This window comes from Camelus ferus, chromosome 15 (genome assembly GCF_009834535.1).
Source record: "Camelus ferus isolate YT-003-E chromosome 15, BCGSAC_Cfer_1.0, whole genome shotgun sequence".
NCBI classification, from domain to species: domain Eukaryota; kingdom Metazoa; phylum Chordata; class Mammalia; order Artiodactyla; family Camelidae; genus Camelus; species Camelus ferus.
This window is the reverse complement of record NC_045710.1, coordinates 5,247,533-5,260,402: the sequence shown is the minus strand read 5'-3', so window position 1 is coordinate 5,260,402 and position 12,870 is coordinate 5,247,533. Positions and strand designations below refer to the sequence as shown.

Here is a 12,870-nt window from a genome sequence, read left to right as displayed (position 1 = left end):
CCTGTATCCGCATCTGCGCTCCTCACCAGACAGTAGGGGCAGGTACCACGCTTTATACGTTGATGCCTTGCTGGGTCTTCTTAGTATAGAGTTGATGAACATCCACTGAATAAAGTGGAATCACAGGATGCTAAGATGATTTTTCTGAGTATTAATAAGCCTTTAGTTTGAAAAAAAGAGAACTAGCCACGTGTGAGTCCTTTGCTCTGTTCCTGCAACCATGGGACCCTTCTGCTAGTCTAGTGATCAGCCATCTCTGATTGGTGGCTTGTTGGGTGGGGCCGGGGAGGGGGGAGGTGGTTACATCTGGGAGTGCAGGAATTTGGAAGCTCAGGAGGGTTGTGGCTGGATGGGGAGGGAGGAGGACAGGGTTAGAGGAGGTATTGGAGGGGGTGGGGGGGCCGGGAGGGACGCCCACTGCCTGAAGCTCATTCAGTAAATATTTGCTGACCAGTTATAGGATTTGATTGACTAAGAATTGTGTTTCCAAACCAGAGGTGTAATTGGATAGAGGGTGGGGAGGGTGTCAGGAAAGGCAGGGGGGCCCTCCAATCAGGCGACTCTGGGAATGAGGAGGCATCTTGGGGCACCGAATGGCCCAGGTGAGGGAAGATGTTGACAGAAAGATGAAAAGTGATTAGGTGACATCCTTCCAAAATGTAGATCTTCAGAGTGATCTGTACATATATTTTTTTTTTCCTTTAAACTCAGGTCAGAGAAATGAGGAAGTTAAATGCTATGGAAAGGCTATTGGTAACTCCAGGCAAAATGAGTTGATCATATCTTTAGTTTTACTGCTCTGAGATATTTAAGGAAGATAAATAGGTTTTGTAATGAGACTACAGTGTGCAGACTATTTGGCTGCTATAAGCTGGACTTTTGGAGAAGCAGGGTGCAATGATTTAGGAAGATCATAAAACAGAGAAAACAAAACACAAAAACACTGGTAAATTAGAATCCAAGTGATGACGCAGGCCTTAATAAAGGCGGGTTAGTTCTCTAGGACTGTACAACAAAGGACCCCACGTGATGGCCCGGAACGACAGCCTCTGTACTGAGGAGGGTGCTGTGGGCCTGGGCCTGGGGGCTGGGGCTCCCGGACGCCCTCCCTGGGGCTCTCGGTTCTCCTGAGTTCTGGAGGCTGGAAGTCCAAGATCAAGGTGCCGGCCGAGTTAGTGCCTTCTAGAGGGAGACTCCGTTCCAGGTGTCTTCCTGGCCTGGAGATGACCCCTTGGAGTTCACACGTGCTCCCCTTGGGCGTGTGTCTCCCAGTTTCTGCTTTTTACAAGGACACTGGTCAGACTGGATTAGGGCCCACTCTAATGGCCGCACTTTACCTTGACTCCCTACCCCCAAACAAGGTCCCACTCTGAGGCCCTGGGGGTTAGGATTCCAGCAAAACTATTTTACAGGAGGGAGCCATTCAACCCGTAATAGGCCCACAGCCCTGTGGAGAAGAGTCCAGCCGAGTAGGGATCAGAGTGGGATCTTAGAAAGGTCAGGGTCTGGGTTCTAAGGACCTTGGTAGGAAGGGGGCCAGGAGCTCGGACACGCAGTGGGGCCTGCTTAGGAGGTATGTAAGGCGGAGGCTGTCTCTGAAGAGCCACTGGGAGACACATGCTTCAGAACCCTGTTCTCAGCTCTGACTGCACCCTGAACAGTGACCTCAGACCTTGGATGGGACCCCGTCGGCAGTCAACGTGTGACTGGCATCTGGGGCACACTGGTTTGGAAGCCTGGGACCAGGCTACTGGATAGAGGCTGAACTGAACTGTGGGGCTGGTGGGTTCAGGGAATCCAGAGAGAAGGCTGCTTGCTGACTTTTCTGGATGAGCCAGGCTGGGGATCTGAGCCCAGGGGGTGGCCGGGGGACTTGAAGACAGACCCAGTTAGAAGACATTTCTGAAGTCCGTCCTGTGGGCTCATTCCCCAGGTTCGGGGCAGAGGCCATCACCACCAAAGGCCTCTGCCTCCTGCGTCTTCTTGCCCCCTGAGCCTGCAGCCCCCGGAGGTAAGCAGGCAGAGGGCTTCTTTTCCCAGGATGACTGAAGTATCTGCCAGGGACGCATTTCCAAGTCCCGTGATGGCAGGACAGTTCAGTCTTGACCTAAAAGCTTTTGAAGGCTATGGAAGAGGGGATGGGGCACGGGAAGGTGGCTGGGGTCATGCTGGCCTCGTCTCCCTGCTGCCCTGCCTGGCTGCCTGGCTGCCTGGCTGCCTGGGCTGCTCTGTGTGTTCTGGCTGGCATCCCCAAATCCATCTCCTATGCGGTCAAGAACATTATATCCAAATCAGCCCTTGAATTTGGACACAGGGAAACAAAACCAACCAAGCTCGAGCACTCAGAGCCCAAACAGGCCCTCAGGTACAGCCTGGGAGCAGTGACTGGGAGCCTTGCTTGCCCGCCCCCCCGCCCTGCCCCGTCCCGGGTCCCCTCTCCAGGACGGCCCACAGCTGTGTGCAATGGATGTGACATTTATTCTTCTTGGCTATGTGCAGAGTCAGGTGAGGTTATTGCAAACAGAATGTAGAAATATTCATTTTTTCCTTCCAAAAAGGGCTCTTAAATGTCAAGTCAAATTAAATGAAACCATTGTATCAGGGCAGAGCACATATAAGTTGCAGATGGTACAGTCTTTCTATAAATTCCCCCAACCCCCCTGCTTCCCCTTAGGTTTTACTGACCTGGGGCCAGTTTAAATAAAGCTCAGACACACTTATTAGTTGAGCGAATGTCATTTGGTAGAGTCAAAATTCATTAGCTAACTTTTCCCTCCCCTCCAGGGCCGCCACCCCCTACCCGCAACCCTCCAGTTTTTGTCTGGCCTCCTTGCTGGACTAATTATAAGGTTCTCAGACAGCAAGTTCCCGTGACATAGTTTAACTCTTCGGTCCACCTTTAACATCTGAAAATGATCAAACAGAAATTCCAGGTGCTTAGCATCCTGGCCGCGGCACTTTGGGGCAGGCGCAGGCGCTCTGGAGCACCAAGGCTGTGGACCGGGGCGGGGTGGGGAGGTAGGGGGATGTGCGGCTCCTGCCCCAAGTGGCTGGCCAGCGGCCCCACCCGGCAAGAGGGAGCCCGGCTGAGTGATAAACATGCCCAGCGCCAAAGACAAGAGCCCTCTGCACAGATGTTGTAATGTTATGAGATAATTTGGGGGCCTCTGTGGGGTGAAAGGGTGGATTTGTTGGAGGGGCACATACCTAGGGCGGCCTTTTCAGGAGCTGCACGGACACTTCATTACCATGTCAATCCCGGGAGGAGGCCCTGATTTAGCACAGCAGTTGGCTGAATGCATGTGGGGCGGATGGACCCCTGAATGAATAGTGAATGGAGAACCGGCTGGAATCTGCCTTCAGCTTTGTTCGGGGATGACCAGGGTAAGGGACCTGGGGCTTGCAGCCCAGATGGTAGCAGGAGGCAGCGATCTGACGGATTTCTCTCTTTCCCCTTTCATCCTGTCACTTGCTGGCCCCACCGCCCCATATCTGTGCGTGTATTTCAGCTGCCTCACTGAATCGGCTTCGATCTCCTCTCCCCACTGAAGCCAACTTAGCTTTGGGGGACTTAAAGGTGAAACAGAGGAGCGTCTGCAGCAATGAACATTTATATTCCCCACCCCCCAAACTGAAGTTTAAGATACTTCATTTTGTGAGGTTTAGAAGTCCTTGGGCGTATAATTAAGAAATCATGAAAAAGACAAAGAAGCTTTGGAACGACAAGTTCAGAATCACCTCTGGGTTCTCCCGTGTGAAGGGAATTTGCAGATTCTTGAGCCGTCAGCGAGCTCACAGCATCCTAAGGACTGGTGCTGTAAATCAAAGGACTGGCATTATCTAGTTTCCTTTCTGGCTTTAAAAGCTAGAACAGATGTCACAAGAGAGGACAAAATGGATTTTACCCACCAAGAGGGGCTTTTCTTGCCCTCTGTGATAGGAAGTGCCTTGAAATGCTAATGTACACAGCCTGTGTTGCTGGGGTTTGCATAGAGACGGTGGGAAACAGCTCTGATCCCAACAAAACCTTTTGTTATTAATCAAGAAAATCTGGTCCTCTGAAGCAGCAAAGAGCTGGAAATTAGCGAGGCCACTGGCAATGAGTCCAGGGAGCAAATACGCAGAAGATTCCAGCGCCCCAGTAAGAAGTGGTATTTGGGGCCATGCTGCATTTCCAGGCGTCCCCCTTCCCCCAAATTCTCTGTTCTCCCGGAGCCTCCACATTTGAAGGGGGAGGGATATTGCTCTTGGAATTTGTGCTTTAAAGTCGTGTGTTTTCTTTTTCAGCAATTTCAAGAAGCAGGCTGGAAGAGCATCCGTTACAAGCACGCTAATGAAGTGGTGCTAAGAAAAGAAACGAAACACCACCAAATCAAAGTGGAGCATTTTGCTGGGCTAATGGGCTTGATTATGAGATTTTACAGGCCCTTTTATAAACTTGAAATTTTATTTTGTGCTGGGGAACAGGAAATTTCTGTTTGGTTTTAAACATACATGATCATACCACCAAATAGTCCTAATTTAAGGCTGTGAGTGCAGAGCAAAATTTTATGTCTAAGAGGGGAAGGGCTGGAAACAGCTCCCCCAATGGCAGTTAATAGGCACACACTTTAAGCCTCATTTTACAGGAGTGGAAACTGAGGCTGCAGTGGCCCTGGTGACCGACCTCCCTTCCTCTGCCCCCACCCCCTGTGTGTGATGTTCCCTTTGGGGGTAGGTGTGCTCATCTGGCCTCAACTCCTCAATGAGAACAGGTCATTCTTTGTTGCAAGGGGCTGGCTGCTGCCTTGCAGGGTATTCAGCGACCTCCCTGGCCTCCACCCGCTAGATCCTAATCGCACCCTTCTCCCACCGTGACCACCAACAATCTCTCGAGGCATCACTGAAATCGCCCCTGGTTGGGAACCACTGAACTAGATCAATCGCCTGCCTTAGGGGGATGGAAACCACACTTGGAGCATTCTCCCTGCCCAGCGTCCGGCCTGGCATGGGGCACAGAGCCTCGGGGTGAACACATGCCTGTGCAGAGATGTTACTGAGAGCTCGGTCAAGGGCCGACAAGCCAATTCCAAACGGCAGATGGGTGCACCCTTTCCGTTTCCTTCCCCGAGAGACCAGTGGTTTTGCCTTTCCCCTTGTCTCCAGCAAGTCAGCTGGAGGCAGGAGCGCTGGAGAAGGGAGCGAGAAGCCCAGACAATCCGCAGCCTGGAGGCTCAACGCAGCGTTGAGAGCTTTATTCTCAGATCTACATGGCCCCGCGGGCAGAAGGTGTCCTCATGGAGTAGAAACGGAGCTGTCACTGGGTGCTCCGTTTAATCTCTGGCAAGATTTTTAAGTGAGGCCTTGTTACTCTTTAAATGATGCTCTGTCATCCTTGTAGGGACACCTTGCTTTTTGGAATACGAGTTATTGAAAAGTTGCCTGGTATAGGACGATGAGCACTCACCTCTGAAATACGTATTGCCCACACATGGCGTGCATTTTTCTACTAAAGGCAAACCTAGAGAAAATCTGTTACGAAGAATTTAAGTGTACCATCATTAATTATGTCATCATCTTCTTCCCTATCTTGGGTTTACTGAAGCTCTGGGCCACACAGCTCTAGAGAAAACGCCGGGCGTTCCCGTGGCCTCTTGGAGGTACCATGGAAGTACTGCGGTCACGTGACACCTGGTTTACTCGCCAAAGCTCCATGAGAGAGTTGAGGTAACATAATAAATGGAGAGTTCAAGGGCGTTCACAGATAGTGGACAATCTCTGCTGCACTTAGAGTTCCTAACCTGCTGGTGGGTATTACTCACAGAAGGAGGCGGTGTCACAGGTGGGCCTGGGGAGGTGTGTCTCCGCAGCTGTGTGCAGACATGGGGCTCAGAGACTTGGGGGTCCCCAGAACGCAGGAGGTCCCGGCTTCACCGGCACGTGGATTTATAAATGACCATTCCGCTGCCTCCTCTGCTGAAGGAGCTCTGGTGTCCTTGACATAAGAGCCTTCAGGGACAGCTGGGGGCTTTGGGGATGTGTGCGTGGGAAAAGGAAAGATACTGGAAACCAGGGGCAGCTGAGGAGTGAGGACTGGGGGCCACTGGCTTCCAGGTAGCTTCTTCAAAACTGTCGGTGTTTGCATCACACCTGTGATGCTGAATCAAAGGCGATCAGGTAGCTATTCACATGGGTTCACAAAACTTTTCTTTTTAAAAATGCATGTGTCTATGCAGGAGACCTCACGAGACAGTCTAGGGCCCAAAATCTTCAGCTGATAGGGGAGGAACTGCCCATGGAGGCCGAGTGACGTGACTGCTGTCTGTCCCGCAGCTGCTGTGCAGGGCCGGCCCCGCGGCTAACTGCCCTTCTCCCCAGTCTTGATTGCAGGGGTCAAGCCAGACCCTGGGCCTGGGCACTGGGAGCAAGGATTAGCCTGGAGGGAGAGTGGGGGCCTGGGGATGGGGAGGCTTGTCTGACTTCCTCCTCTGAGGATACAGTGCTGTAGCGTGCGCTCTGGGGTCGGAGTTCTGGACTGGCACCCAGGGAGAAAGGGCAGAGAGATGGAGGGGTGAGCGCTCACTGGGATGAGCACTACCCCTCCGCACCTGGTCCCGCGCACCTTGCCTGGAGGGCAGGGGGGTTTCCCTATCCGGATCCCCTTCCCCTGGAGCTGCCCCTCAAACCCATTCCGGGCCTCAGCATGCATGGGTCACCACTGGGGTGAGAGGCCAGCAACCCAAGGATGGACTCAAATTCTGTGGGCCAGCAGGGGCCTGCGGGACGGCTAAAACACCGCTTCTGAGGACAAAAGCAGTCTGCCTTTGAGCTGTTTCACTTCCCAGAGATTTTTTGGAGCACAGCTGGGGAGGTGGGTTGGGGCCAGAGGGAGAAACGGGCTCCAGCAAGTTCGCTTTTTCAGCCTTGTTCCCACCGGCCCTTCCGAAGGGCATCGGAATGACCTGCACCCCACTCCCCACAGGGGCTAAAAACCGGCCCCGCTCCGAAGCAGCTTAGCTTACTCTCAGGCTCGAAAAGCTGTCGGTGACTGGAAAGCAGCAGAAGAGCCTCCTAGACCGAGGAGATTTCACCTCCGGGGGTGAGTCTGGAGCAGGAAAAGGGTCCATTATAAACACCTTAAAAACAGACCACAGAGGAATCGCTGAGCGGCGGGCCCCCAGGGCCGGCTCCAGCTCCAGCGGGCAGTTAGGGGAGGGGAGGGTTTTGTGCGGAGTTCAAAGCCCCAGTGAAAGCTAATGAGGACCATTGTATTTGGGCAAAAGACAGTCCGAGTGCTTATCAGAAAGGAGTGTTAGGTTACCCGCCTCTGGGTTCTGGAGAGTTTAACAGGCAGCCCTTGGAGCCCTAGAGGGTGCAGAGATGTCGGTTTCCAGGGACGTATTCTAGGGGGCCCCCTTCCAGGGACAGCTCCCAGCGCACAGGCTGCGTGGGCTGAACACGCTGCAAAGGGGGCCGATGGGTGGGCGGGTCTTGGGGGTTGGGTGGGGGGAGGGGAAGGGGGGAGGGAGGCGGTTTGGGCAGTTACCCCGCGGTCTCTTGAGTCCTGGGGAGTCAGTATTGCCGGGGAGCATTCCTGGTCTGGGGGACCAGAGAGGTTGCCGCTTTGGAAAAGAGAAATCAGTAGAGAAACCAAGAGCTGGGATGACTTTTCCGATGGAGCTTGAAACAGTATCTTGTCAGGACTTTGATCCTTGAAACAGGAATTCCGGGTGAAAAATCAGCTAAGCATGTGGTCCCTTCCCAGAAAATGCCCTGGCCTCTAGAAAATGTCCCATTACTGCCAGGGATCCGGGCCGGCAGTGATCCGGGCCGACAGGGACCCACACCCCACTTAGGGAGCCCTGAGACATTCCAAACATTCCCCTTCTGGGGAACTCACTTCATTTTTGCCTCTACCCGGCAGGTGCCACCGCTGGGAAACTCTTCCTCTAAATCTGCTCCAGACTCACGCATGGTAAGAAACCTCTTTTAATTTTGTCCTTTCATTCCCCATCTACAGAAGGAGATAAACAACAGTTTTTTCCTTAAAAAAAGGAACCGACTCCCTCATCAACAAAACAAAACAAACCCAGCCATGCCCACTTGGGGAAAATGACGCATTACTATTAACGTGGACTAGGAAGGAGCAGGAGGAATTATCATGTGGACAACGTGAATGAATGATAATGAAAGAAAAATGGTAAATAATTATGCAGCAGCAATTCTGGGAAAGTACGTCTAGCACGTCAGGATGATTTCCCATTGGCCAAACCTTAACATCTAATTAAGATGTTAGCTCCTCTTTCCTCCCAGTGTTTCATTCTTATCAATCCTTCTAAAAGTCTCCAATTGTCTGCACCTTGAACAGAAAAGGGGTTGGCCGCAGAGATGGAGGAGAAAGGTTTAGGAAAGCGAGGGAGGGAAATGCAGGGAGGAGGAAAGAAGAGATTTGAACAGCCTTGTCTCTTTCTTGCTTTAGAAACAGAGATTCTGGCCAGAGGAACCCTGGGGTGCAGGGAGACAGAGTGAGGCTAACTTCCGGGCCCAGAGGGACCCTGGAGGGTGAGACAGGACAGTCTGTGAGGCACAGGGAGTGCGGAAGGCAGTCTGCAGCCTGAGCGCAGGATCTCAGCCACCCAGGAGTCTGCACATTCTCGAAGCCTCCAGGGACGTTTTCAGAACAGAATTAGTTTTAATTCTCTAGAGTTAGAAATATGTTTGCTGTCAGTGGCCTGACTAGAAATCCTTGGCTGGGGTCACTGCTGCGATAGTTCTCAACACCCCACCCCCCCAGATGGAGAGAGGTCCAGGAGAGATGGGGGATGGTGGGGAACCAGTCTCTCTGTAACGGGGTGTCAGCTCTGCACACCCCTCAGGGCCTTCGTCCTCCTTGGGCCCCTAATCTCCAGCTCGGAGTGTGGAGAGTTGAACTGAAGTGGCTGACGGGGCCTGGGAGGCCTCTGACAACACTCAGCAAAGCAGCTTTGTGCTGAACTGAGCAAGGCCTTCAGGCAGGAAGGGAATCCCTCCGGCCTTGGTCTCTGGATTCAGGTTGGAGTCTCTCCTGCCCCAGGGGCAGCGTTTGCACGGCAAGTCTAGCAGCTCACAGGTACGGGGCTCTCAGGGTCCGCCAGGTGCGTGTGTGTCAGCAGGATATGCCGTCCCATCTTCACAATAGCCCAGTGAGCTGGGGGCCAGTATTTCATGGATGAGAACCAGAGCCCCGGATCACTGAGAGGACTTGCCCAGGTTTGTCTGGCTAGTTAACAGCGAGTTGGGGTTCAGCTGGACATCCGGGCCCCAAGCCTCAGCTGCCAGGGGAGCCGCGGCTGCCCTGGGCTGTAGGGAAGGGGTGAGGGGCAGGTGCTTGCTAAGGAACTCGTGCTGTGTCTGAACTGAGGGTTCTTAATTGTTTAAAACAAAATGATGTTTCCAAAACTTGTCTTCGTTATGAAGTGGCAAGGTTTGCTAGTGATTCTGTAATTAAAAAGAATAAAATATTTGCAGAGTTTCCAGGCCTGGCCTTTACGATTGTCACTCTCATTCTGTATTTTTTCAGGACAGAAAGAAAGACGGAAGGAGAGGCAGCAGCCGGGAGGGCCTGAAGTTACACCTGCAAGAATGTCTTGTGGGTCCTGACAGAAGAGGGTTAAGAAATCTGTGCCAGGAAGTGGCCAGTTTCCACCACTCCATCTCATCACGTCTTCACAACCTCCCCGAGGGAGTGGGTGTTATCCTAAAGATAAGAAAACCTAGGCTCAGGCAGATGCACGACCAGTGTGGGGGCAGAGCTGTGACCTCCAAAAAGGTGTGTTCAAACCCTGACCCCCGGTACCTGTGAGTGGGCTTTATTTAGACATAGGGGTTTTGCAGATGTAATCAAATTCAGACGAGGTCATATGGGTGGGCTTCATCCAATGACTGAGGTCCTTATAAGAAGAGGGACATTTGGACCCCTTTAGGGAGAGGACACACGGAGAACCCCATGTGATGATGAGGCAGAATTGGAGGGAGGCCCCTGCAAGCCAAGAACCATCAAGGATTGCTGGCAACACCGGAAGCTAAGGTGAGGCGAGGAAGCGTCCTGCCCTGGAGACTTCAGAGGGAGCGTGGCCCGGCCGACACCTTAATTTTGGACTTCTAGCTTCTGGAGCTGAGAGAGAATAACTCTGTGTTGTTTAAAGCTACCTGATTTGTAGTCATTGTCCAGGCAGCCACAGGAAGGAACACACCGAGCCCTCACCTGCTTCCCTTGTGCACTTGAAGGATTCTGGGTTAGGGGCATGCTGCCTGCGGCCAGCTTGGCGAAGGAGACCAAGGATGGAACTAAGACGGCTTGAAGGAAAGAGGAGTGGGACCTCCCCGAGGGGAGATGGGAGGAGGGGGCATCGCAGACTGACGGCAGAAATGGGGAATTTCCTTAAGACATAAGAGTGCTTGAGAGTGGAGGAGAGACGGGGAAGGAAGGAAAGGTGAAGATGGCCCGGGGGTGTGACAGGAGGCTGCCGTCTGGAGAAGGGTGAGGGCACCTGTGATGAACAGACTGACTCTGGGTGAGGGCGGTCAGAGCTGGAAGAGAAGGAACAGAGAGGCGGCTGAGCAGCCCCAGGAGGCCGAGGGATGTGAGGCTGGAACGGGAGATGCTGGCAGGTAAAGCCGAAGTGATCTTCGATGACAAATCACCCTGGAAAGGCATTAAATATGGTGTTGGCCAGTGACTCAGAGCCCAAGCACGCTGGTCCTCTTGTCATGTGGGCGGCCAGGCTGTGTCGCACGAGATGAGTTTAGTATCTTGTGAATGCGCGTGGGAGGTGGGCCGCATGGGGGAAAGAGTTAATCAGTAAACCGTTGGCTCCGGGACAATGAGCCGGGCTGGCCCGGGGTCCTCGGGGCTGACCCCGGTCCTCACCCGCCCCACTGGTATGTGGCCCCCACGGGAAGACCAGAGGAAGCTCAGACCGCGGGCCCCGAACAACAAGGCGTTTGAGTTTCGGGAAATGCCAGGACAGGAAATTAGTGAGGCTGATTAGAAAAATCAATTTGGCTTGACTTGAATTTGGTGTGAGGAGGAGGAAGGGAAGGGGAGCTCACCTCTGATGAGGGCTGAGGGGCATCCTGGACGCCCCTCTTTTCCACTGGGGAAACCGAGGCTCAGGGGAGTTAAATAGTCAGAGAAGGCTCTGCAGCTGGAAAGAGTGGTCGAGCCAGAAGTGAGGGTGCAGGCCTGTGGGCTCCCAGGCCCCCAGCCCGAGCCCCCACAGCTTCGCTGGCTCCCCAGGCCCCTGAAGCTGCACAACGGGGGCTGTCCGGCTGCAACGGGAAGTAGGGGCCCAGGTCCTGCCTCTGACTCTGCCCCCGTCTCAGGTGGTTATGGGAGAAGGAGCAGGAGCTGGGCCACTGCCCTCCACCCCATTCCTGCCCAGTGACCCTGCACGACCCCGTGGCTTCTGTGAAGGCTTGACGGCACCTTCCTCTGGCAGGTGGGGTGGACCAGATGACATTTTAGGATGCTGTCCAGTCCTGGGATTGCAAGGTTCGTGATTTCTGGAGATTTGAAGTGATAAAGAATGTCTTTGTGTTCAGAGGAGCTGGGCTCTGGGGCAGAAAGTCACTCTCTAGGGGAACAGGACCCCTGTGCCTGCAACTTCCTTTGCTCTCGGCTGCCAGGCGCTGCCCTCCAGCCCCACTCTTTCCCCACGATTCCTGCCCAGGACCCTGCCACGGTCCAGGCCTCTGGCTTCCCTGACTGGACAGTCCTGCCTCTTGCCCCACGACGCCTGGCTGCCCAGTCTCCTGGTTCTGCGAAGAGAGTCTGCACCACGATCACTTGGACAAGGGAGTGGGCAGGGGGTCGGAGCTGGATCTGCAGAGGGTGCGATGGTGGTGGCCGGAGGGCAGGGCCGGGGACTTGGGCAGATGGTGGGAGCTCAGAAGCCGTGGATCCAGAGGCATGACTCGAGAGGTGACCCAGATGCCTCTCCTTCCCGGGCCCTCAAGTCCTCCCGGCCCCCAGGGATCCAGGCCACGTCTGCCTGGGGCTGTGAGCAGCTCTGATGTGCGCTCTCCACACCTTTCTCATTGACTCAGCAGGCTTGGAAGCCACACGTTCATGAGGCTGGGTCCCAAGATGTGGAGTCCATGGGCCCCGTGTACCTGGGGGGTGAGCGAGGCGTGACCTTGGTTCCCGAAGCCTCGGAGATTCCTGGGTTAACTTCTTACCCCGGCACAGTCTGCCTATCTTGGAGGATTAGCTGGGTTTAGAAAGAGCCCCGCGGTCTTGTGAAGGGCGTGTTGTGTGCGGTGGGAAAACATGAGTACAATGAGCTGATAGGATGGAGGCGGGGAGACCCGGGAAACAATCGCAGGGAGCGAGGGGGCTCGGGTGGGGGAGACGGTCACGGCAGAGCCGTGGCCACAGGGGGACAAAGGGCACCTTGGAAGAAAGCTTTGACTCTCCCTTCCAAGCTCACGGATCTAATTGTGAAAACCACCGTCAAGTCCTCTCCGTTCCCACTGTGTGAGTGTTTTTGACTGTTTCCTTAGAGACCTAATCCCGTTCCCTGGACAGCGGGCTCCGGGCACCTGCAGGGGCTTGAACAATGAGGGGGTCGTTTTGGAGGAAGGTGGTCATACTTAAGAAGCGCCAGAATAGGAACTTTTAAAGTTAAATGTTTTTGGAAAAATAAACTTTTGAGACTTTTTAGTTGCGAAATCAATAAAACCCATTGCAGTAGCCCGTTCATTGGCACATATTCTATGATTTTATGAGTAAAAATCTCATTCCCTGAATCCTTAAAAATGAGTACATCCTGCCCGTAAGACCAATAATACTTGATAAGGGTAGTTCAGTGCCCTTTAAAATAAATTTTGAATCAAAGTATAATGTGCAGA

The 12,870-nt window shown here is 53.6% G+C and overlaps 1 long non-coding RNA gene across 1 annotated transcript; it reads left to right on the top strand.

Annotated features, from left to right (window-relative positions):
* The first annotated feature begins 3,233 nt into the window (after positions 1-3,233).
* Positions 3,234-10,990, top strand: LOC116668873. The gene is made up of 4 exons (XR_004326099.1): positions 3,234-3,384; positions 4,288-5,706; positions 7,904-7,954; positions 9,539-10,990. It is a non-coding gene; the product is annotated as an uncharacterized LOC116668873 (long non-coding RNA).
* Positions 10,991-12,870: the final 1,880 nt, after the last annotated feature.